The sequence below is a fragment of the Macaca nemestrina genome, chromosome 5, assembly GCF_043159975.1.
Source record: "Macaca nemestrina isolate mMacNem1 chromosome 5, mMacNem.hap1, whole genome shotgun sequence".
Taxonomy (NCBI): Eukaryota; Metazoa; Chordata; class Mammalia; order Primates; family Cercopithecidae; genus Macaca; species Macaca nemestrina.
In genome coordinates, this window is record NC_092129.1 from 110,631,622 (window position 1) to 110,655,073 (window position 23,452).

The window sequence follows — 23,452 nt, forward strand, 5'->3', positions numbered from 1 at the left end:
GTGAAACTCCATCTCTACTAAAAATACAGAAATTAGCTGGGTGTGGCAGTGTGTGCCTGTAACCCCAACTACTTGGGAGACTGAGGCAGGAAAATCTTTTGAACCCAGAAGGCGGAGGTTGCAGTGAGCCAAGATAGTGCCATTGCACTCCAGTTTGGGTAACAGTGAGACTCTGTCAAAAAAAAAAAATTTGGAGAGGAGTCCCTTCTTTTCAGTTGTTTGGAATAGTTTCTGAAGGAATGGTATCAACTCCTCTTTGTACTTCTGGTAGAATTCAACTCTGAATCAGTCTGGTCCTGGGCTTTTTTTGGTTGGTATGCTATTTACTATTGCATCAATTTCAGAACTTTTTATTGGTCTATTCAGTGATTCAACTTCTTCCTGGTTTGGTCTTGGAATTTATCCATTTCTTCCAGATTTTCTAGTTTATTTGCTTAGAGGTGTTTATAATATTCTTTGATAGTAGTTTGTATTTCTGTGGGGTCAGTGGTGATATCCCCTTTATCATTTTTTATTGTGTCTGTTTGATCTCTCTTTTCTTCTTTATTAGTCTAGCTATTTTATTAATTTTTTTCAAAAAACTAGCTCCTGGATTCTTTGATTTTTTAAACGGTTTTTCATGTCTCTATCTCCTTCACTTCTGCTCTGATCTTAGTTATTTCTTGTCTTCTGCTAGCTTTTGGATTTGTTTGCTTTTGCTTCTCTAGTTCTTTTAATTGTAATGTTCGTTCTTTTCTAGCTTTCCAATGTGGGCATTTAGTTCTATAAATTTCCCTCTTAACACTGCTTTAACTGTGTCCCAGAGATTCTGGTATGTTGTCTCTTTGTTCTCATTGGTCTCAAAGAACTTGATTCCTGCCTTAATTTCATTATTTACCCAGGAGTTATTCAGGAACAGGTTGTTCAATTTCCATGTAGCTGTGTGGTTTTGAGTGAGTTTCTTAATCTCAAGTTCTAATTTGATTGCACTGTAGTCTTGAGAGATTGTTATGATTTCAGTTATTTTGTATTTGCTGAGGAGTGTTTTATTTCCAAATATGTGGTCAATTTTAGAGTAATTGCCATGTGTCACTGAGAAGAACGTATATTCTGTTGTTTTGGGGTGGAGAGTTCTGTAGATATCTATTAGGCCCATTTGATCCAGAGTTGAATTCAAGTCCTGAATATCCTTGTTAATTTTCTATCTCACTGATCTGTCTAATATTGACAGTGCAGTGTTAAAGTCTCCCACTATTATTGTGTGGGAGTCTAAGTCTCTTTGTTGGTCTCTAAGAACTTTTTTTTTTTTTTTAAATGAATCTGGATGCTCCTGTATTGAGTGTGTATGTATTTAGGATAGCTAGCTCAGCTGGACGTGGTGGCTCACGCCTGTAATCCCAGCACTTTGGGAGGCTGAGGCGGGCGGATCACGAGGTCAGGAGATCGAGACCATCCTGGCTAACACTGTGAAACCCCATCTCTACTAAAAATACAAAAAATTAGCTGGGCGTGGTGGCAGGCGCCTGTAGTCCCAGCTACTCGGGAGGCTGAGGCAGGATAATGGCGTGAACCCGGGAGGTGGAGCTTGCAGTGAGCCGAGATGGTGCCACTGCACTCCAGCCTGGGGGACAGAGCGAGACTCTGTCTCAAAAAAAAAAAAAAAATGGATAGCTAGCTCTTCTTGTTGAATTGATCCCTTTACTATTATGTAATGCCCTTCTTTGTCTTCTTAAAAAATCTCTTTTTGTTTAAAGTCTGTTTTGTCGGAGACTAGGATTGCAACTCCTGCTCTTTTCAGCTTTCCATTTGCCTTGTAAATTTTCCTTCAACCCTTTACTTTGAGCCTATGTGTGTCTTTGCATGTGAGATGGATCTCTTGAATACAGCACACTGATAGGTCTTGACTCTATCCAATTTGCCAGTCTATGTCTTTTAATTGGGGCATTTAGCCCATATACATTTAAGGTTAGTATTGTTATGTGTGAATTTGATCCTGTCGTCATGATGCTAGCTAGTTATTTTGCACACTAGTTGATGCCATTTCTTCATAGTGTCATTGGTCTTTATATTTTCGTGTGTTTTGTGGTGGCTGGTACCAATTTTTCCTTTGCATATTTAGTGCTTCCTTCAGGAGTTCTTGCAAGGCAAGCCTTGTGGTGACTAATTCCCTCAGCCTTTGCTTGTCTGAAATGGATTTTATTTCTCTTTCATTTGTGAAGCTTAGTTTGGCTGGATATGAAATTCTGGGTTGAAAATTCTCTTTTTCGGCTGGGTGCAGTTGCTCACGCCTTCATCCCAGCACTCTGGGAGGCCAAGGCGGGCAGATCACAAGGTCAGGAGATCAAGACCATCCTGCTAACACAGTGAAACCCTGTCTCTACTAAAAATACAAAAAAATTATCTGGGCGCGGTGCTGGGCACCTGTAGTTCCAGCTACACTGGGAGGCTGAGGCAGGAGAATGGTGTAAACCTGAGAGGCGGAACTTGCAGTGAGCCGAGATTGCGCCACTGCACTCCAGCCTGGGTGACAGAGCGAGACTCTGTCTCAAAGAGAAAAGAAAATTCTCTCTCTTTCTTTTTTTTTTTTTTTAAAGAATGTTGAATATTGGCCCCCACTGTCTTCTGGCTTATAGGGTTTCTGGAGAGAGATCCACTGTTAGTCTGATGAGCTTCCCTTTGTAGGTGACCTGGCCCATTTCTCTCTGGCTACGCTTAACTTTTTTTCCTTCATGTCAACCTTGGAGAATCTGATGATTATATGTCTTGGGGTTGATCTTCTTGTGGAGTATCTTAGTGTGGTTCTCTGTATTTCCTGAATTTGAATGTTGGCCTTATCTTACTAAGTTAGGGACGTTCTTCTGGATAACATCCTGAAGTGTGTTTTCCAACTTGGTTCTATTCTCTTCATCTCTTTTAGGTACTCCAATCAGTTGTAGGTTCAGTCTTTTTACATAGTGCCACATTTCTCAGAGGTTTTGCTCATTTCTTTTCATCCTTTCTTCTCTAATCTTGTCTGCCTTCCTTATTTCAGCAAGATAGTCTTCCATCTCTAATATTCTTTTTTTTTTTTTCTTGAGACAGAGTCTTGCTGTGTCACTCGGGCTGGAGTGAAGTGGTGTGATCTTGGCTCACTGCAACCACCACCACCCAGGTTCAAGCGATTCTCCTGCCTTAGCCTCCCAAGTAGCTGGGATTATAAGCACCACGCCCAGGTAATTTTTTGTATTTTTACTAGAGATGGGGTTTTGCCATGTTGGCCAGGCTGGTCTTGAACTCCTAACCTCAGGTGATCCATCTGCCCCAGGCTCCCAAAGTGCTGGGATTGCATATCTGATATTCTTACTCTCACTTGACTAATTCGGCTATTGATACTTGTGTGTGCTTCACAAAGTTCTCATGCTGCAGTTTTCAGCTTCATTAGGTCATTTATGTTCCTCTCTAAACTGGTTCTTCTAGTTAGCAGCTCCTCTAACCATTTATCAATGTTCTTAGCTTCTTTGCATTGGGTTAGAACATTCTCTTTACCTCAGCAAAGTTTGTTATTAACCACCTTTTGAAGTCTACTTCTGTCAATTCGTCCATCTTATCTTCCATCCAGTTCTGCACCCTTGCTGGAAAGCTGTTGTAATCATTTGGAGAAGAGGCACTCTGGCCTTTTGGGTTTTCTGGTTTTTTTGTTGATTCTTTCTCATCTTCATGAGTTTGTCTATTTTTGATCTTTGAGGTTGGTGACTCTCGGATGAGGTTTTTGTGGAAACTTTTGTTGTTGTTGTTGATGCTGTTGTTGTTGCTTTCTTTTTGTTTGTTTTTCTTTCAATAGTCAGGTCCCTCTTCTGTAGGGCTGCTGTGGTTTACTGGGGGTTCACTTCAGGCCCTATTTATGTGGTTCACTCCTGCATCTGAAGATGTCACTCGAGGAGGCTGGAGAACAGTAAAGATGGATGCCTGCTCCTTCCTCTGGGATCTCTGACCTTTAGGGGTACCAACCTGATGCCAGTAGGAACGCTCCTGTATGGGATGTCTGACAACCCCTATTGGTCGGGGGTGATATGGTTTGGCTGTGTCCCCAGCCAAATCTCAACTTGAATTGTATCTCCCAGAATTCCCACATGTTGTGGGAGGGACCCAGGGGAAGTAATTTGAATCATGGTGGCTGCTCTTTCTCGTGCTATTTTTGTGATAGTGAACAAGTCTCACGAGATCTGACGGGTTTATCAGGGGTTTCTGCTTTCACTTCTTCCTAATTTTCTCTTGCTGCTGCCAAGTAAGAAGTGCCTTTTGCCTTCTGCCATGATTCTGAGGCCGCCCCAGCCATGTGGAACTGTAAGTCCAATTCAACCTCTTTTTCTTCCCAGTCTCGGGTATGTCTTTATCAACAGACTAATAGGGGGGTCTCACCCCGTTGGGTGGCATGGCAAGCAGGACCCATTTAACAAGGCACTTTGGCTATCCCCTGGTGGAGGAGGTATGCTGAGCTGGGGGGAAACCTACTCATCTGGGCTGCCTGGATTCCTCAGAACTAGCAGGAGGAAAGACTAAGTCTGCTGGTCCACAGAGACTACTGCCACCCCTCCCGCTAAGGGCTCAGGCCCAGGGAGATCAGAGTTCTGCCCCTGAGCCCATGGCTGGAGTTGGAGTTCCTGCAGAGAGGCCCTACACTCGCAGTATTGGCTGCCGCCTCTCCCCCAAGGAGTTCAGATGGCTTAGAATGCAGGCAGCCACAGGAGTGGTGATGGCCGCCCCTCCTCACTGGGAACTTGGCAGGCTTATACCGATTCTAGCTGAGTAGTGTTGAGAATCTGCGTGGCTTTGTGGTTGGGGCTCAAGGCCCCAGTGGCATGGGTTCCTGAGTGGGATCTTCTGATCCATGGATTGCACAGTTCTGTGGAAAAAGCATGGTTTCCCAGGTTAGGGAGCAGGCTCACTCAGCACTTCCCTTGGCTGGGGGTGGGTGTTCCCCTGCCATGTGTGGCTTTCAGATGGGCTGCCACACCACACTGCTATTCCTTCCTCTCCATGGGTCAAGCCAGCCACCTAGTCAGTCCTGACTGTTTTTTTTTTTTTTTAATTAAATTTTTACTTAAGATATTTTCTTTCCTTTAGTTTTTTAAGTTGTTTGGTGATCACTAAGAGAAAAAAAGAGGAAAAAACGTATTTTAGTACCTCTTCTACTGCAACTGGGATATCTATAGGCATGGTCATAAATGCCAACTGGCTTGTTGCTCATTAAGGAAGGAACCATCTGAGGATAGCTCTATTGAAGAAAATCTCAGTGGCTCGTGCTTATAATCCTTGCCGTTTGGGAGGCTGAGGCAGGAGGATCACTTGAAGCCAGGAGTTCAGCAAAGTGAGACCCTTGTCTCCACAAAAAGTTAAAAAAAAAAAAAGGAAAGTCTTAAAATCATGTCCTCATATGATATCTCCAATTCTAATTCAACACGTCAGTTTCTTTTTGATCTTCTCCCTCCCCATGTAAGTAAATGCCTTCTCCAAGTGGGAAATCTGATTCTTGTAACTTTCAACTTAATTACTCACTGTCTCAATTAATTTACTTATTTTTTGCATTCTATCTATTTCCCAAACTCTTGTCTCCTTCATTCACCATCTCTGTGCAATGCCTTCTTACCTTTCAGAGCCAGTGTGCACGCTGCTGATTAGTCTCCTAATGGCTTCCTCCTCCCCGCCTTGCATTCTCTTCTCATGCACTGGCAGCTGTTGTACCTCTGCATAGCATCCTATTCACTTCTTCCTCATGCTATACCAAGAAGAAAAAGAAAAGAAAGGGAAGGAAAGGGAAGGGAAGCAAAGGGAAGGGAATAGAAATGAAAGTGAATAGGAAGAAAAGGAAATAGGAAGGGAAATGAGGGGAAACAAAGAGAAACAAAGAGAAGAGTTTGTCTTCATTTAATTTTTAGGAAAACAATACAGTACGTAATTAGGTATATAAAATAAACAGGACTTCTGAAGACTCCAAAGGTTCTAGCAATAAGTGAAACTCCAGCACTTTTGGTTTAACCTGTGTAAAATTAGGTGACATATACAACTTTATTTTATCATTTGAGTGTGCCACATTTGGGCAAGGAACATACTTACAGTTCATCTTGGCTATTGGTTTCTACTTCAGTTCTAATTTATTGAGGCTTGACTGTTAGAGTAGACAAGGGGAACAATAGGGCTGAGATGGCAGAGAGGCTTTCTTCTCTAATCTGTTTTGGAATGAACTGTTTTGGGAGACCCTGCTTCCTGTGTCCCAGAAACTCCAGCTCCAGCTGTGGCTAAAGGGCCCCAGATATATCCCAGGTTGCTGCTCCAGAGAGCACAAGCTGTAAGCCTTGGTAGCTTCCATGTGGTGTTAAGCCTGTAGGTGCACAGAGGATAAGAGGTGGTGCTTGGGAGCCTTCACTTAGATTTTAGAGGATGTATGAAAATGCCTGGAAGTCCAGGCAAAAGTTTGCTGTGGGGTGGAGCCCTCATCGAGAACCTCTGCTAGGGATGTGTGGAGGGGAAATGTGGGGCTGGAGCCCTGACACAGAGTCCCCAGTGGGGCACTGCCTAGTAGAGCTGGGAGAAGAGAGCCACTGCCCTCCAGACCTCAGAATGGTAGATACACTGACAACTTGCACCATGTGCTTGGAAAAGCCATAGGCACTCAATGCCAGCCCTTGAGAACAGCCATGGGAGCTGAGCCCTGCAGAGCCACAGGGGCAGAGCTGTCCAAGGTCTTGGGAGCCCACGCATTGCATCAGTGTGGCCTGGATATGAGACATGGATTCAAAGGAAATAATTTTGGAGCTTTAAGATCTTATGATAGCCCTGCGGAGTTTCAGACTTGCGTGGAGCTTGTAGCTCCATTGTTTTGGCTGATGTCTGCCTTTTGGAATGGGTATGTTTATCCAATGTCTGTACCCCCATTGTATCTTGGAAGTAACTAACTTGTTTTTGATTTTACAGTCTCATAGGCAAAGGGACTTGCCTTGTCTCAGATGAGACTTTGAACTGTGGACTCTTGAGTTAATGCTGAAATGAATTAAGACTTGGGGGATTGTTGAGAAGGGTTGATTGTATTTTGCAATGTAAGAAGGACACGAGATTTAGGAGGAGCCCCTTCACCTCAATTTTTTAGAATAGTTTCAATAGAATTGGTACCAGCTCTTTGTATGTATGGTAGTATTCTGTTGTGAATCCATCTGGTCTGGGTTTTGTTGTTGGTGGTGGTGGTAGGTCTTGTGTTACTTACTTAATTTTGGAACTTCATATTGGTCTGTTAAACGTTTCAATTTCTTCCTGAGTCAATCTTGGGAGGTGGTATGTTTCCAGGAATTTATTTATTTCCTTTAAATTTTCTAGTTTGTGTCCATAGAGGTGTTCATAAGAGTCTCTGAGATCTTTTGTATTTCTGGGGGATTTGTTTTAATGTCACCTTTGTCATTTCTGATTTTGTTTGGATATTCTCTCTTTTTCTTTTTTTATCTAGCTAGTGGTCTATAGACCTTGTTCATACTTTCAAAGAACCAACTTTTGGTTTTGTTGATTCTTTGCACGGGTTTTTGGATCTCAATTTTATTCAGTTCTGTTTTGACTTTAGTTATTTTCTTTCTTCTTCTAGCTTTGGGGTTTGTTCTTGTTTTTCTAGTTCTTCTAGGTGTGTTGTTAGGTCATTGATTTAAGATCTTTCTAAGTGTTAGGACTATAAATTTTCCTCAACTGTGCTTTTGTTGTACTCTAGAGATATGGTATGTTGTGCTCTGTTTTCATGTATTTCAAATAATTTTTGGATTTCTGCCTTAATTTTATTGTTTATCCAAAGTCATTCAGAAGCAAGTTCTTTAATTTCCAAGTAGTGTGGTTTTGAGAGATCTTCTTGGTAGTGATTTCTATTTTTATTCCACTGTGGTCCAAGAGTGTGACTGGTATAGTTTTGGCCTTTTAATTACATGTCTATTAGGTCCAATTGGTCAGGTGTCAAATTTAAGTTCAGAACTTCCTCATTGGTTTTCTGCCTCAATGACCTGTCTAAGGCTGTCAGTGGGGTATTGAAGTCCCCCATTATTATTGTGTGACTGTCTAAATCTTTTCATTTCTAGAAGCACTTGCTTTATGAATCTGGGTACTCCAATGCTGGGTGCATATATGCTTAGGATAGTTAAGTCTTCTTGTTGAATTGAATCCTTTATCATTATGTAATGGCCTTCTTTATCTTTTCTTAACTTTTGTTGGTTTGGTTTAAAGTCTGTTTTATCTGATATAAGAATAGAGACTCCTACTCATTTTTTTGTGTTCCATTTGTGGGATAGATCCTTCTCCAATCATTTACTTTGATACTGTTGGTGTCCTTACATGTGACATGGTTCTCTTAAGATGGACTGATGGGTCTTGTTTTTTTATAGAACTTGCCACTCTGTGCCTTTTAAGTGGGGTATTTAGACCATTTACATTCCAGGTTAATATTGATAAGTGTGGTTTTGAACCTACTGTGGATTTGTTAGCTGGTTTCTTTGTAGTTTCTATCATGTGTTTGCTTTATAGGGTCTGGGGGCTTATACTTAAGTGTGTTTTTGTGGTGACAGGTATCATTCTTTTGTTTCCATGTTTAGAACTCTCAAGGATTTCTTGTAAGGTTGATCTAGTAGTAACAAATTTCTTCAGCACTTCTTTATCTCTTATCTCGCCTTCATTCATGAACCTTAGTTTGGCAGGATATGAAATTCTTGGTTGGAATTTTTTTTCTCTAAGAATGCTAAAAATTGGCCCCCAATCTCTCCTTGCTTATAAGGTTTCTGCTGAGAAGTCCACTGTTAGTTTAATGAGGTTCCTTTTGTATATTATCTGACATTTTTCCCTAGCTGTCTTTAAGATATTTTCTTTAGTGTTGACCTTGGACAGTCTGGTGACTAATGCCTTGGTGATGTTCATTTTGTGTAGCATATTGCAGGTGTTCTCTGGATTTCTTGTATCTGGATATCTACTTCTCTAGCAAGATTAGAGAAATTTTCTCAAACTAGTCCCTCAAAAAAATGTTTTCCAGGTTGTTCTCTTTTTCTCAGGAATGCCAATATTTATAGGTTTGACTGCTTTACATAATCCCATATTTCTTGAAGACTTTGTTCATTTTTTAAAATTCTTTTTTCTTTATTTCTGTCTGACTAGGCTAGTTTCAAAGACCAGTCTTCGAGCTCTGAAATTTTTTCTTCTTCTTGGTCTAGTCTATTGACAAAGCTTTCAACTGTATTTTGAAATTCCTTAAGTGAGTTTTTCAATTCCAGAAGCTCTGATTGATTCGTTTTTAAGATGTTCATCTTTTCCTTCATTTTCTGAATTGCTTTAGGAGTTTCTTTGAGTTTATTTTCAATCTTATCTTGGATATCATTGAGCTTTCTTGCAGTCCATGCATTGAATTCCTTATCTGTCATTTCTGAGTTTCCATTTTGGTTAGGGACAATTACTGGAGAGCTAGGGTGATCCTTTGGTGGTGTCATTACATTCAGGTTTTTCATGGTGTCAGAATTCTTGCCTTTTTTTTTTTTTTTTAATTTAGAGATGCTCACACCTCTAATAATTTTCATGTGGGTAATATTGTTTATTTTTCTGTCTTTCCTTTAATATTCTTCTTTTATCTCCCGCCACGCCCTCCCCCCGCTTGTCCCTCCATACCCCCCCCCCCCACGCCACACACACAAAGAATATGACTATAGAGAATGCTGGGTAAGGTCTTTTGGCTTTGGTTCTATAGCCCTAAGCACTTTTGTTAGCAGGTTTTTTATTGGGCTGTGCAGTTTGACCTACAAGCCAGTAGATGGGGCACTTACGTGTAACAGCCAGCTATGGTCAACATTGCTCCAGAGCAGGTGCTCCAATCTCTGGCTTGAGACTAAAATACTTTGTGGGAATGCTGCCAGGTCAGCCAAGAAATGGCTGACTGTATGAGCCCAGATTGAAAATGGCACTCCATTTTTGGTCCCACGTCTGGGAAAATGCCTGTAGCATCTCCAAGTCTCTCCCCAAGTTAGCTCCAGGGCTTGGGAGAAACAAAATGTTCTCCCTTGGCCTGAGTTGCCCTGCTCTCCAGTGGAAAGTAGTCACAAAGGGAGGCCCTATGCCTTGCTCACATACCGCAGCTTCACCCACTTACTTTTAACAGCTAGATGTCATCACAGCGTCTGTTTGCTTGCATTCTCCTTTCCAGGATCTGAGGTGTTCTTCATGATTCTGGTGAACTCCCATATTTCTTCTTGAATTAAAGGTCACAAAGTTAATATTTATGCAATACCTTACTATTTCCAAGTGTCTAAGGCATGCTAAAAGCTTTAATCTACCATCTTGGGGAAAAAAAGAAAACTCTTTAATTATTTCTTTGAAATTTCTCTTTACTCCTTTTCTCTATTCTTTCTGGAACTCTTACTTGTATGTTGTTGAATTTTCTATGCTGATTCTTTACTTTTCTTTAACTTTTCCTCTCCTATATTCCCTCTTTTTTTTTCTTCTATGCTCTGAGAGATTTCCTCAACTTTATATCCAATTCTGCTACTGAACTTTGAAACTTACTGTCCCCTTTTTTGAAAACCTTAATATTTCAAAAAAGAGGAATATTATTAGGTGGATCAGAACAGAATACATTTCCAGGGGGAATATTTTTCACTGGCTGCAGGTAAGATGTTACAGCTATCTAATTCATCTATTCTATAAACATTGCTCAAATTTGGAAATGCTCACCTTCTGGGAGCACACCAAAGATTGGACCTCTGCTATTGAAAGGTGTATACAGGCCGGGCACGAGGGCTCATGCCTGTAATCCCAGCACTTTGGGAGGTGGAGGTGGGTGGATCACCTGAGGTCAGGAGTTTGAGACCAGCCTGAACAACATGGCGAAAACCCGTCCCTACTAAAAATACAACAAATTAGCTGGGCTTGATGATGGGTGCCTGTAATCCCAGCAACAACTTGGGAAGCTGAGGCAGGAGAATCGCTTGAACCTGGGAGGCAGAGGTTGCAGTGAGCTGAGATTGCGCCATTGTGCTCCAAGCTGGGCAATAAGAGCAAAACTTCATCTTAAAAAAAAAAAAAAAAAAAAAGAAAAGAAAAAAAAGAAAGAAAAAGAAAAGAAAGATGTATGCAGATTTCAATGTTCTATGAGAAGTCAACGACAATTCTTATCTTTCTGTCCTTGTGTATAATGTGCTTTCCCCCTTGGGCTCCTTTAAATATTTTCCTTAATAATGTTTGGTTTTTTGACAATTTGATTATGACTTCATGTGTTTTTCTTTACGTTTATGCTGCTCAGTGTATGGAACCTCTTGAATTTGTGGGTTGATAGTTTTCATCAAATTTAGAAAAAATTTGGCTGTTATTTCTTCAAACTTTTTTTTGCTTCATTGCTTCTTCCGTCTGTCTTCTTTTGTATTCCAATTACAACATTTTGGGCCATTTGATTTTGTCCTACAAGTCACTGAAGATTTCATAATTATATTTGACATTTTATCTTTGTGTGTTTCAATTTGAGTAATTCCTACTGTCTCTGCTTTGTTTTCAAGTTCACTGATTCTTCTTTTCTTTGGTGTCTAATCTACTATTAAACCTATCCAATAAAATTTTCATGTCAGATGTATTTTTCAGCTCCAGGATTGGTTCTTTTGTAAAGTTTCAGTTTTTCTATTGGTAGAATATATTGCATCTGTTCACTCATTAGGCCCTTTAAACATATGTATACACACACATATATACACACACATATATGTGTATATATATACACGTATATGTACACACATATATATATGTATGTATGTATGTATACATATATATATACACATATATGTGTATATGTGTGTGTATATAGATACACATATATATACTTCTGAGTCTGTAAAATCTGTTTTTTTTTCCTGCTTATGGCTAGTATTTTTATGCTTCTTTCTATATCTAGGAATTTTAAACTTTCATATTGGACATTGGCTGGTACATTGTTATGAATACAGATTTTGTTTTTTTTGAAGAGGACTGTGTTTTGTTCTTGCAGACAATTAATTTACTCACCAAATGAGCTTGATAATTTTGAGGCTTTAAAAAAGATGTGGTTAGGGCAGGTCTAGTCTAGCCTTTACTTTACAGCTTAAGCAGCCCTCCTCCTCCTCCTCCTCCTCCTCCTCCTTCTCCTTCTTCTTCTTCTTTTGTTCTCCTAGTTTCTTTTTCTTTTTTTAAATTATACTTTCAGTTCTGGGGTACATGTGCAGAATGTGCAGGTTTGTTACATAGATATACATGTGCCATGGTGGTTTGAAGCAGCCCTTCTTCCAAAGTGTAGATTTTCTGGGGTCTCAATTGAATGCCTAGGCTAACTGAAATGTCCCTACTCTGGCATTTGAACTCCAGCATCTCTCAAGCATGTGGCCTCCAGAACCCCCTTTCTTCACGGTTCTCTAGTAGCTATTCTCTGCCAGGCCTTACATTGTGTCATCCTTTATTAGTATTTGACCAAAAATTTAAAGGGTCTCTAATGCAGATTTCTGGAGCTCATTCTCCACACAACTCTCTCTTCTCTAGCACCCTACCCCACAGGGTTCCAACATCTCAACTTTGATCTCTGCTTTCTCAGAGGCAATGAGACCTCTGTATTCAACTCGGTCTCCTTCTCTCTCTATGTCATAGTCTGGGATGTGCTCCCAAGGGAAAATTTAGTCAATTGTGGAGCTCACTCACCTCATGTGTTTTCCTTTTCTTAGCAATCACCATCCTATGCTCTAGTTGTCTAATACCTGAAAACAACTATTTCATATATTTTGCCCAGTTTTTTTAGTTTAGTTAGTTTGTTTTTTTACTGCCGAGAGGGCTAGTCTGAAACTAGTTACTCTGTCATAGGCAGAAGAGCAAGTTGCTTTTATGTTTTTAATCCCATCTCCACAAGAAATTAAAATAAACATTAGCCAGGTATGGTGGTGTGCACCTATAGTCGCAGCTATGCAGGAGGCTGAGGTGGGAGGATTGCTTGAGCCTGGGAAGTTGCGATTGCAGTGAGCCATGATTGCACCACTGCACTCCAGCCTGGACAACAGAGCAAGATACTTTCTCAAAAAAATTTTTTGTCTAAGAAATTTTTTTTTTTTTTTGAGACAGGGTCTCACTCTGTCACCTAGGCTGAAGTACAGTGGTGTAATTTCAGCTCCCTGCAGCCTCAGCCTCCCAGGTTCAAGCAATCCTCCCATCTCAGCCTCCCAAGTAGCTGGGACCACAGGTGCATGCCACCACACCAACTAATTTTTGTGTTTTTTTGTAAAGATATGGTTTCACCATGTTGCCAAGGCTGGTCTCAAACTCCTGGGCCCAAGTGATCCACCCACCTTGGCCTCCCAAAGTGCTAGGATTATAAGCATGCGCCACCATGTCTGGCCTTTTTTCTAAGAATTTAAAAACATTCTTTAATGTTTTATTCCTTCTGCATTTTTTTTTTTTTTTTCTGAGATGGAGTCTCGTGTTGTTACCCAGGCTGGAGTGCAGTGATGCGATCTTGACTCACTGCAACCTCCTCCTCCTTTGTTCAAGTGATTCTCTGCCTCAGCCTCCCAAGTAGCAGGGGTTACAGGTACACGATACCACACTCAGCTAATTGTTGTATTTTCAGTAGAAACAGGGTTTCACCATGTTGGCCAGACTGGTCTTGAACTCCTGACCTCAGGTGATCCGCCCACCTCGGCCTCCATAAGTGCTGGGATTATGGCTGTGAACCACCGCACTGGCACCTTCTGCACATTTTTTATCTCAAATTCTTTCTATTTCTTTTTTCATTACTGATTCACATTAGAGACTTCTCAAGTATCAGGCAATCCTTGGCTATCAGCTTTTATTGGATGGTAAGGCAATGTGAGGTTGATTTGAAGCTCTGGATGTGTATGCAGAACTAGTCACAGGTAAACTTTACTATAGTGTCATCTGGCAGGGTCTGATACCAGACTCTTCAAGTAATTTTCCTTGAGCTAGGAGAAATCTTCCATTCTCCCAGGGAATGGGGGTCAGAGATCTTATTTTTTAGTAATGAACAATGATCACTTGATCATTCTGTTTCAGTATCTTGTCCTTGAATTAAAATCTCTATAGTTCCATTTCTTCAGAGAGCAGATCTTTAGTTGTCTTCTAGGATTGGGGATGGATAGTAGCTTCAGTTTTGGGGCAGGTTTCTGAGGGAGAGGAAGCTGTCAAACTATATAGCATTTAAAGAAATCAATTTTCTATTTTAAAATCCATCTGTACTAACTTTGACTTTCAAGAGTAACTGATGCTTCAATTTTCTGAGCATTTCTGAGATTTCGTTGTCTGTTTCTGGATTTCCCTTACCCTGCTAGGTTTTAGTATTCTGTGTTTTTTTAAGTCAGTTACCACTCATCCATCTGCTTTTCAGCCAAAATGTTGATTGCTACGATCTTTTTTTAAATTCTCTTTCTCTTTGTGGTTAAAAAAAAAATCTACTTACTGTCGTTTTAGTGTGGTTTTAGGAGAGAGAGGCAATACATTCTCTATTTTTAATCTACTGTGTTTAACTAGATGCCTGTGTTCAGGATTTTAAGTCTACAATTGTCACATAATTAGGGCTAAATATTTCTGTGGTAGCCTGGTCTCAATCCTTAGTTTATCTGCGTTGTGGTGAAGTCTTTTTATTTTCATTTTTAAAAAACTGTGCAACAGAGCAATGACTTTGTGATTTTCTGTTAATCAAATATAATATTGATTTCTGAAATATGAGTTAATGTTTTAAATATAAGAAAAATATTACTGATACCAAAAAAGCCAAAAAGAGTTCATGGATTCTTTGAAGTTCCTCCACAGAACCAAACGTGCTGAGCATGAAGTGCATAATTAAATAATCAAATGAAGAATATATATATATATAAAAAATATATTTTATCTCAAAAATCTTTTACTTTTTTTTTTTTTGAGATGGAGTCTCACTCTGTCACCCAGGCTAGAGTGCAGTGGCATGATCTTGGCTCACTGCAACTTCTGCCTCCCGGGTTCAAGCGATTCTTGAACCTCAACCTCCAGAGTAGCTGGGATTACAGGTATGCACCACCACACCCAGCTAATTTTTATATTTTTAGTAGAGATGGGATTTTGCCATGTTGGCCAGGCTGGTCTCCAACTCCTGGTTTCAAGTGATCCACCTGCCTTGGCTTCTCAAAGTGCTGGGAGTACAGGTGTGAGCTACCATGGCCTGGCCTGTCAAGCCTTTTTATAACAACATCAGTTCATTCATGATGGTGGAGCCCTCATGACCTAAATGCCTCCCCCACAGAAGGCATTAGGGATTAAGTTTCTAATACATGAAGTTTGGAGGACATATTCAGACCATAACACTTAGTAAATTGTAAGGAAATGTTAAGAGAATACTTATCTTTCAAACCCATAAAATCCTCCTTCCTTCCCCTATTTACCTTCCTTCTTTCCATACTTGTTTACTAGTAAATACTTTCTTTAGGACTGGATTAGGCACTGTAAGAGATTAAAAACAAGAAATTGAAAATACAGTTCAGTGTTGATAGAAGATTGATAAAGTCTATTTTAGGACATGATGCTTGTGTTTGTGGTTTATCTTTAGCCTATGTCGATGTTTCAAATTAGCTGAATTCTTTTTAGAGGATGAGTTGCTTTGGCATATTGGGTCATTTACTTAGAGACAGCCTGAGAAAACTGCATAGAAATAATTGCATTTCAGAAGAAATACGGGGGCAATGTGATTAACATACAATTTGGGGTTTATGATTTTAACCAGATCTAGATCATACCTTCGGTTACCAGACTGTTTATGCTCCTGGAAGCCTGGGAAAACTTGTTTTAGCATCTGCTAGTAGTTTTGGAATTTCATGTTGTTTATCTTTTGGAAAATAATTAAACTAATTTATTTGAAACAAAAATACAGCACTAAAAAATAGTGTTAACGGTGTAGACATCACAGAGATTTACCTGAAACAAACTTGGGGAGGGGAAGCAGTGTGTAGTTTTTCTACTCACTAGCCCAGAGCTTAGGAAACATTTCACTCTGTTGTACCCATCCAGGAAAGCAAAAGTGAGTGTGTGCTTTGGTACTTAATGAAATGAAATGTACTTTGTTAAGGTACACATTTCTTCATTAATGGATGTGGTTGGAAAGGTTAGGGGAGGATACTGTCGTTACTTTGCTGAGGTTTTGTCAAAGGGCAATAGACTACTTGTGATCCAGCAAAAACTGAGATTGCATTAGAAATCAAGTGTAGACCAGATTCTCTGAGTTTTAACAATGAATGAAAGTGCTATATTTTTGTAATGTCTGCATTTAAAATTGTATAATCTATTTAAGAACTTCATATGGCAATAAGCTTACCTTGGGGATTTGTATTAGTTATCTACTCCTGCGTAATGCACTACCCCAAAATCTAAATTTAAGCTACTAACAGCTTAAACAAAAATCATTTATTATCTCACAGCTTCTTTGGGTCAGGAGTCCAGGTACAGCTTATCTGGGTGCCTCAGTCTCAAGATTTCTCATAGGCTGCAAACAAGGTGTTAGGTGGGACTACAGTCTCGTCTGAAGCCTTGACTGGGGGATGATATGCTTCCAAGCTCACTGTCATGGCTGTTGGCAGGCCTCAGCTTTTCACTGGTTGTTCACTAAAGACTATGATTTGTTGTCATGTAGGCCTCTTTCATAGGATAGCTTACAACATGGCAGCTAACTTCCTTAGAATGTGTGTGTGTGTGTGTGTGTGTGTGTGTGTGTATGTGTGTGTGACAGAGAGAGAGAGAGAGAAAGAAAAACACAAAATAGAAGCCACAGTCTATGAAACCTAATCCTGGAAGTGACATTTCATCACTGTCGGTACTCTGTTTGTTAGAAGTTGAGTCAGTAGGTCCAGCTCACACTCAAGGGCAGAGGATTATACAAGGCTATGAATACCAGGAAATGGGGACCATTAGGGACCATCTTTGTTTTCCCCATCCCCACTCATCTTAAAGGCAGCTTACCATTAAAAACCATCTTAAAAGCTGCCTATCATGATTTTGTGGGACTCAATGTTAAATAAAAATGCAGAGCTCTTTGTTCAAAGAATATTAATATTTTCAAGATGATGATAGCAGTGAATTAAACCAAGTCTGGGGCTCTTTTAAGTGTGGGTCCTGCTGATTGTCCAGGTCACATGACTATGAAGTTGGCCCTGCTGCCTACCATAGGTCTAACTTTCCATCCTGGTCACTCACTTCGTTAAGCCAGACTGTAAACCACCTGGGGCCACAAATTTTTTTCTGACTTATGAGGAGGAGATGAAAAAAATCTCTTTCAACAATGATCTTCCAAACTTAAAATAATTTGAATGCTGAAAAGATACAGGTGAAAATGAATACAGCTAGGATTCTGCATGTATTTTAGTAAGTGTTATGAAATTTAAAGAAAGAATATCAGTTTGAGGTTAAATGAATTTTGAATTGCAACTTGGGAAAAAGAGGAGCAAAGAGTTGAGATAAAACATGCAAATATTAGTTTAAGAACTAATTACAAGGGTTGAAATGATTTATCAGTTAGGGCCTGGAATGAAATGGCATACTCAAAGTGTATAATTTGAGATGAGTTGTAAAAAGGAGCTATAGTTATCCCCTGGCATCTTTAAGGGATTGGTTCCAGGACCCTGTCAGATACCAAAATCCACAGATGCTCAAGTCCCTTATATAAGATGGCATAGTATTTGCATACAGCCTACACATTGTCCCATAGACTTTATTTATTTATTATCATTATTATTTTTTGAGACAGAGTCTTGCTCTGTTGCCCTGGCTGGAGTGCATGGCATGATCTCAACGCACTGCAACCTCTGCCTCCCGGGTTCAAGCAATTCTCCTGAGTAGCTGGGACTACAGATATGCACCACCATGCCCAGCTGATTTTTGTATTTTTGGTAGAGATGGGGTTTCACTGTGTTGGCCAGGGTCGTCTCAAACTCCTGATCTCAGGTAATCCACCCTCCTTGCCCTCCCAAAATGCTGGGATTACAGGCATGAGTCACTGGGCCCAGCCTGTCCCATATACTTTAAATCATCTCCAGATTACAGTAAGTTTTATAATACCCAATACAATGTAAATACCCCATAAATAGTTGTTGTACTGTATTGTCTAGGGAATATGGACGAGAAAAGGAAGTCTGTTCATGTTCAGTACATATGCAACTGTCCACTTTTTGGAATATTTTTGATACATATTTGGTTGAATCATGGATGTAGAATACCTGGATATGGAGGGCTGACTGTATTTACAAAGCTGTGGCTGGGGTACAAGGAACCTACAAAGAATACAGCAATAATCTGGTTCTCATAATAATGGGACTGCTACCATCTCTACAATTGAATGATGTGGTGGGGGTGGAGAGAGAGAGGTACTTCTTCTCCAGTACCATGAAGAAGCTGGTACTGGAATGTGGACACACAGCAGGCTGTGTGGGAGGACTTGCTGACAGGAGCTGTAATCCATGGTGGACAAAGGCAGCTCTTCCTGGGATGTCTTGGAAGGGTAGAATTTAGGAAAATACAGATGGTGCCTGACTTACAATGACTCGGCTTAAGACGTTTTTGACTTCATGATGGCACAAAAGCAATACACATCGAGTAGAAATCATACTTTGACTGTTAAATTTTGATATTTTCCTAAGCTAGCAACATACTCACTCTATCATGATGTTGGAGGTGACAGTAAGCTGCTGCTTTCAGTCAGCTACTTGACCACCACCATTAACAACTAATATTGTACTCTACTGTGTGCCATGTTCCATAAATTATGTGAGATATTCAACACTTTATTATAAAACAGGCTTTGAGTTAGATGATTTTGCCCAACTGTAGGCTAATGGAAGTGTTCTGAGTATTTACAGTAGGCTATGATGTTGGATAGGTTAGGTGTAAGTGCATTTTTGACTTACAATATGTTCAACTTAATGATGGGTTTATGGAGACATAACCCCATTCTAAGTGTGAGAGCATCTGTATCCAGATCTCACTGTCTTTTTTTCCTTCAAATATCCTGCTGAACACAAGCAAGGGTGGACAATGGGTAAGTACCAAACAAAAGATTTCCAGCAGTGATAGATACCAAAAGAGGACTGCAGTGGAACAGTCTAATAAAGTGGACGTAAGTATCTCATCTGCCTATTTATAATGCTTTTGTATGGGTTTAGACTTAGGTCTAGGTGGAGGGAGTTGCTTAGTAGTTTCTTTTGCAGCTAACATATATTTATAAACAAAATCACCTTCTAATAAACATAGATTCTATTTTTTGTATTTAAAATTATTTAAAATGTTTTAATTATACTTTTTGGTGATATACATTTCTGTGGTTAAGAATTTGAAATGCAAACACTATCTCTTCAATTCCTATGCCTCAGTCCCTGAGTTTCCCAGTCACTGGTATTAGTTTTGAATATACCCTTCTTGAGATATTATATACTCAATAAAGCAAATATATTAATAAGCCATTTTCATCTTTAAATGGATACTATACATATTTTTCTGTACCTTACTTTTTTCACTTAACAATATATCTTTGAGGTTACTTTATGTCAATACACAGAATCCTTCCTCTTTCTTTCTTCCTTCCTCTCAGTAATGTATTCATTTAGTAGCTATATGCAAGGTATTGTCCTAGGTGATGTGGTAGATCTCATATTTTTTTTCAGCTGCATAACGTTATATCATATGAATGCACCATAATATATTTACTAGTCCCTATTGGTGGACATTTAGGTTATTTCTAACCTCTTGATATTACTAATGATACTTCCTTGATTAATCTTGGTCATCCATCATTTTGCAAATAAATGAGTATATCTGGAGGGTAAATTCCAAAAGTGAAGTTGTGGGGTCAGAAGGTAAGTATATTTATAATTGTGATAGATACTGTTACATTACATTTCATAGAGGTTGTGCCCACTACATTCCCAGAAGTAATGTATCTTGCCTGTCAAAGTGTATCAATTTTTTAATCTTTACCAATGTGGTAGGTGAAAAATTATCTCAGAGTTGTTTTGCTTTTATTTTATTATGAGAGAGACTACTTTTTCAGCAGCATAAGAACCATTTTTACTTTTTAATAAACCAACCGGGTATGGTGGCTCATGTCTGTAATCCCAGCACTTTTGAAGGCGGAGGTGGGTGGACTGCTTGAGCTCAGGGATTTGAGACGAGCCTGGCCAACATGGCAAAACCCTGTCTCTGCACAAAAAAATACAAAAATTAGCCGAGTGTGGTGGCACGCACCTGTAGTCTCAGCAACTCAGGAGACTAAGGTGGGGAAGATCACCTGAGCCCAGAAAAGTTGAGGCTCCAGTAAGCCCAGATTGCACCACTGCACTCAAGACTGGATGACAGAGTGAGACCCTGTCTCAAAACAAAAAAACCAAAAAACCAAAACCCCAAAACCGAAAAACACCACAACCCAAAAAACCCAAAAGCAACAACAAAAAACCATCTCTTCATGAAATTTGCCTATTTTTCTAAAGGGCTCTTGAGCTTTTTCTTATTAATTTATGAAAGATAGGTATAAATACAGAAATATCAGTCATTTTTCAGTGCCATGAGTTGCAATATTTTTCCCAAAGTGTTTCTGTTTATGATGGTTTTAATGTGCAGATATTTTAGCTTTTTTAAGTGGTTGAATTTATAAATCTTTTATTTATGGTTTCTGGGTTTGTGCCATATTTAGAAAAACTTTCTGAAACACTGATTCATCTTTGTGTTCCTGGAATAAGTCACATTTGATTATGGTGTGTTGTTCCTTAATTGTGCTACTGAGTTTTCTTTGCTAATATAATGTTTAGCATTTCTTCCTACAAATTGGTATTATTCATTATTTAGCTCTTTCTTCTCTACTGTTTGAAACAAAAGAGATGTTTTTGTTACTAGTCTATGTATGCTATGTCTCCTGTTTTTGACAAGTGGTTTCAGTTTCATACTTCAGTGTGTGTCTGTGATGGTTAATTTTATGTGTTAACTTTACTGGGCCATGATGTGTTCAGATATTTGATCAAACATTATTTTGGGTGTTATTGCGAGTGTGTTTTCGGATGAGATTAACATTTAAATAGGTAGACTAAGTATAAAGTAGAATGCCCTCCCCAATGTGGGTGGGCCTCATCAAATCAGTTGAAGGCCTTAATAAAACAAAAGGGCTGATTGTTCTTGAGTAAGAGAGAAGTCTTCCTGCCTGACTGCCTTTGGACTTCAAGTGAAACATTAGTTCTTCCTAGGTTTTGAGGTTGCCAGTGTTTAGATAGGAACTACACTATTAGATCTCCTGGTTCTCAAGTCTTTGGACTCAGACTGGAACTACCGTTAATTCTCCTGAATTTCCAGCTTGCTCGATTCACCCTGCAGATCTTGGGACTTGTCTGCCTCCATAATTGCATGAGCTAATTCCTCCTTATTATATGCCTCTTTGTGTGTGTATATGTGTGTTTGTGTGTGTATATATAATCAGAGACAATAGATTATAGATAAAATATTAAAATATATACTATATAAATATATATCACATTAATATATAGGAACATAAGATACTATGCATGTTTTATATATTCATATATATACACACATATATACATCACCTATTGGTTCTCTTTCTCTGGAGAACCCTGACTAGTATAGTGTCTTTCACCTAGGAGAAATGTACATTGCTGATTAATTCTGAGATTTTTACCAACAGACCTCCTCTCTCTGTTTTCTCTTGACTTTATTTTTTCTTCTCTGGTTTTGGCCTCTCTTCCAAATATATTGTGGCTTGGATATCAGCTGTCTCTAGTCTCATCAAAGATGAACCACACATTTTTTTCTTTCATGTTATTTTGGTTTCTTTCACATTATCTTGTTTTTAAGTGATTGTGTTCTGCAAGGAGAAGAGGGAATTTCCTATGGTATTCTTTGTTCTGTAAACCACAAGTTTAGGTCTTGTTAAACTGACCATGTCATTATTCTGCTTATCCCCTTCTTAGGTTTGTTATTAGTGCTTTACAAAGAAGGAGGAAAATTTGGAACACTGAGTAATTTGGAAAGGAAGAAATAAGAAATAGGATGGGGATGAAAGGAGATGACTTGAGGCCAAAGGAGCAAAACAATTGCTGGAAAATTACCAGTGCAATATTTAGAGGAATTTTAAGTATGACAATATCCACCATGCTATTTGAATTTGTATGAAAATCCTTTCTGAGACACATCCCCTCTCTCAATCCTCAGTAAATTCTTCTGGAAGTATGAATTTTTTTTTTTTTTTTTTTGAGATGGAATTTCACTCTTGTTGTCCAGTCTGGAGTATAATGGCATGATCTCCGCTCACTGCAATCTCCGCCTCCCGGGGTTAAGAGATTCTCCTGCCTCAGCCTCCTGAGTAGCTGGGATTACAGGTGCTCACCACCACACCCGGCTAATTTTTTTATCTTTAGTAGAGATGGTGTTTCACCATATTGGCCAGGTTGGTCTTGAACTCCTGACTTCAGGTGATCCACCTGCCTTGGCCTCCCAAAGTGCTGGGTTTACAGGCGGGAGCCACTGCACCGGGCTGGAAGTATGAAAAATTTTATGAACAAATTCTCTCTCTTTCTCTCTGAATATGCATTTTGAATTGAGGGAAAGGCTGAATATCATGCCTGGGACTTCTTGGTGTAAAACAGAAATAGATTATGCAGAAACAAACTTCAAAGCAGAGGTGCCAATGAAAAAACCTCCTCGTAGTAGATATTCAAAAAGATTGAGACAGGTTAGGAGCTCTCAAAATGTGGAATAGCCATTCTAGCTAATCACATCTAGTTGAAAAGGGTTTGAGAGACTTGAAGACGATAACTTTTTTCTAAACTGATAATATGCATTTCTTTTTACCATTTATGTATACTTTAGGGTAGATGCCTTTGGGGGCATACAATCATAAATAAATCCCCTGTATGAGAAGAACTCATAGAAGTAACCCAAGTTTAGAAAAGAACAATGGTTTGATATGTTCACCTCCTTTCTACTCCTATTTAGTCAGCAGACCACTCACAGAAATGTGTCCCTCCATGGTGTCCCTATGTGTGCATGATGTAGGGGAATATCTGTATGTATGTAAAAGCACCAAACTTGGTCCCATGTGTCTCAAAGCTTTTATATAGCATGAGAGCATTTAAAAAACAGTATTTGGGGTGGCTGAACAGGGTTTGAAAAACCTTTCTCTTTCTACTCCTACCTTCCCATCTTTCAGTCACCAAAAAAGATATTTTTGGAGATGGTTTAATGATGAAAACAGTTCAAAAATTATTTGGGAAGAAGAGAGATAAATCCTGTGCATTCATTATGATTGGTGTAAAAATTGTATTTGAATGGAAAAATAGACAAATGAAATTTCTTTCAGTACTGGGGCACTAGATGATTTCTTTCTTAAAAATTTCTGTGTATTCTTGATTTAAAGGTTACTTCCAAATTTTGATTTAATATGTATTTTTTTCTTAAAAAC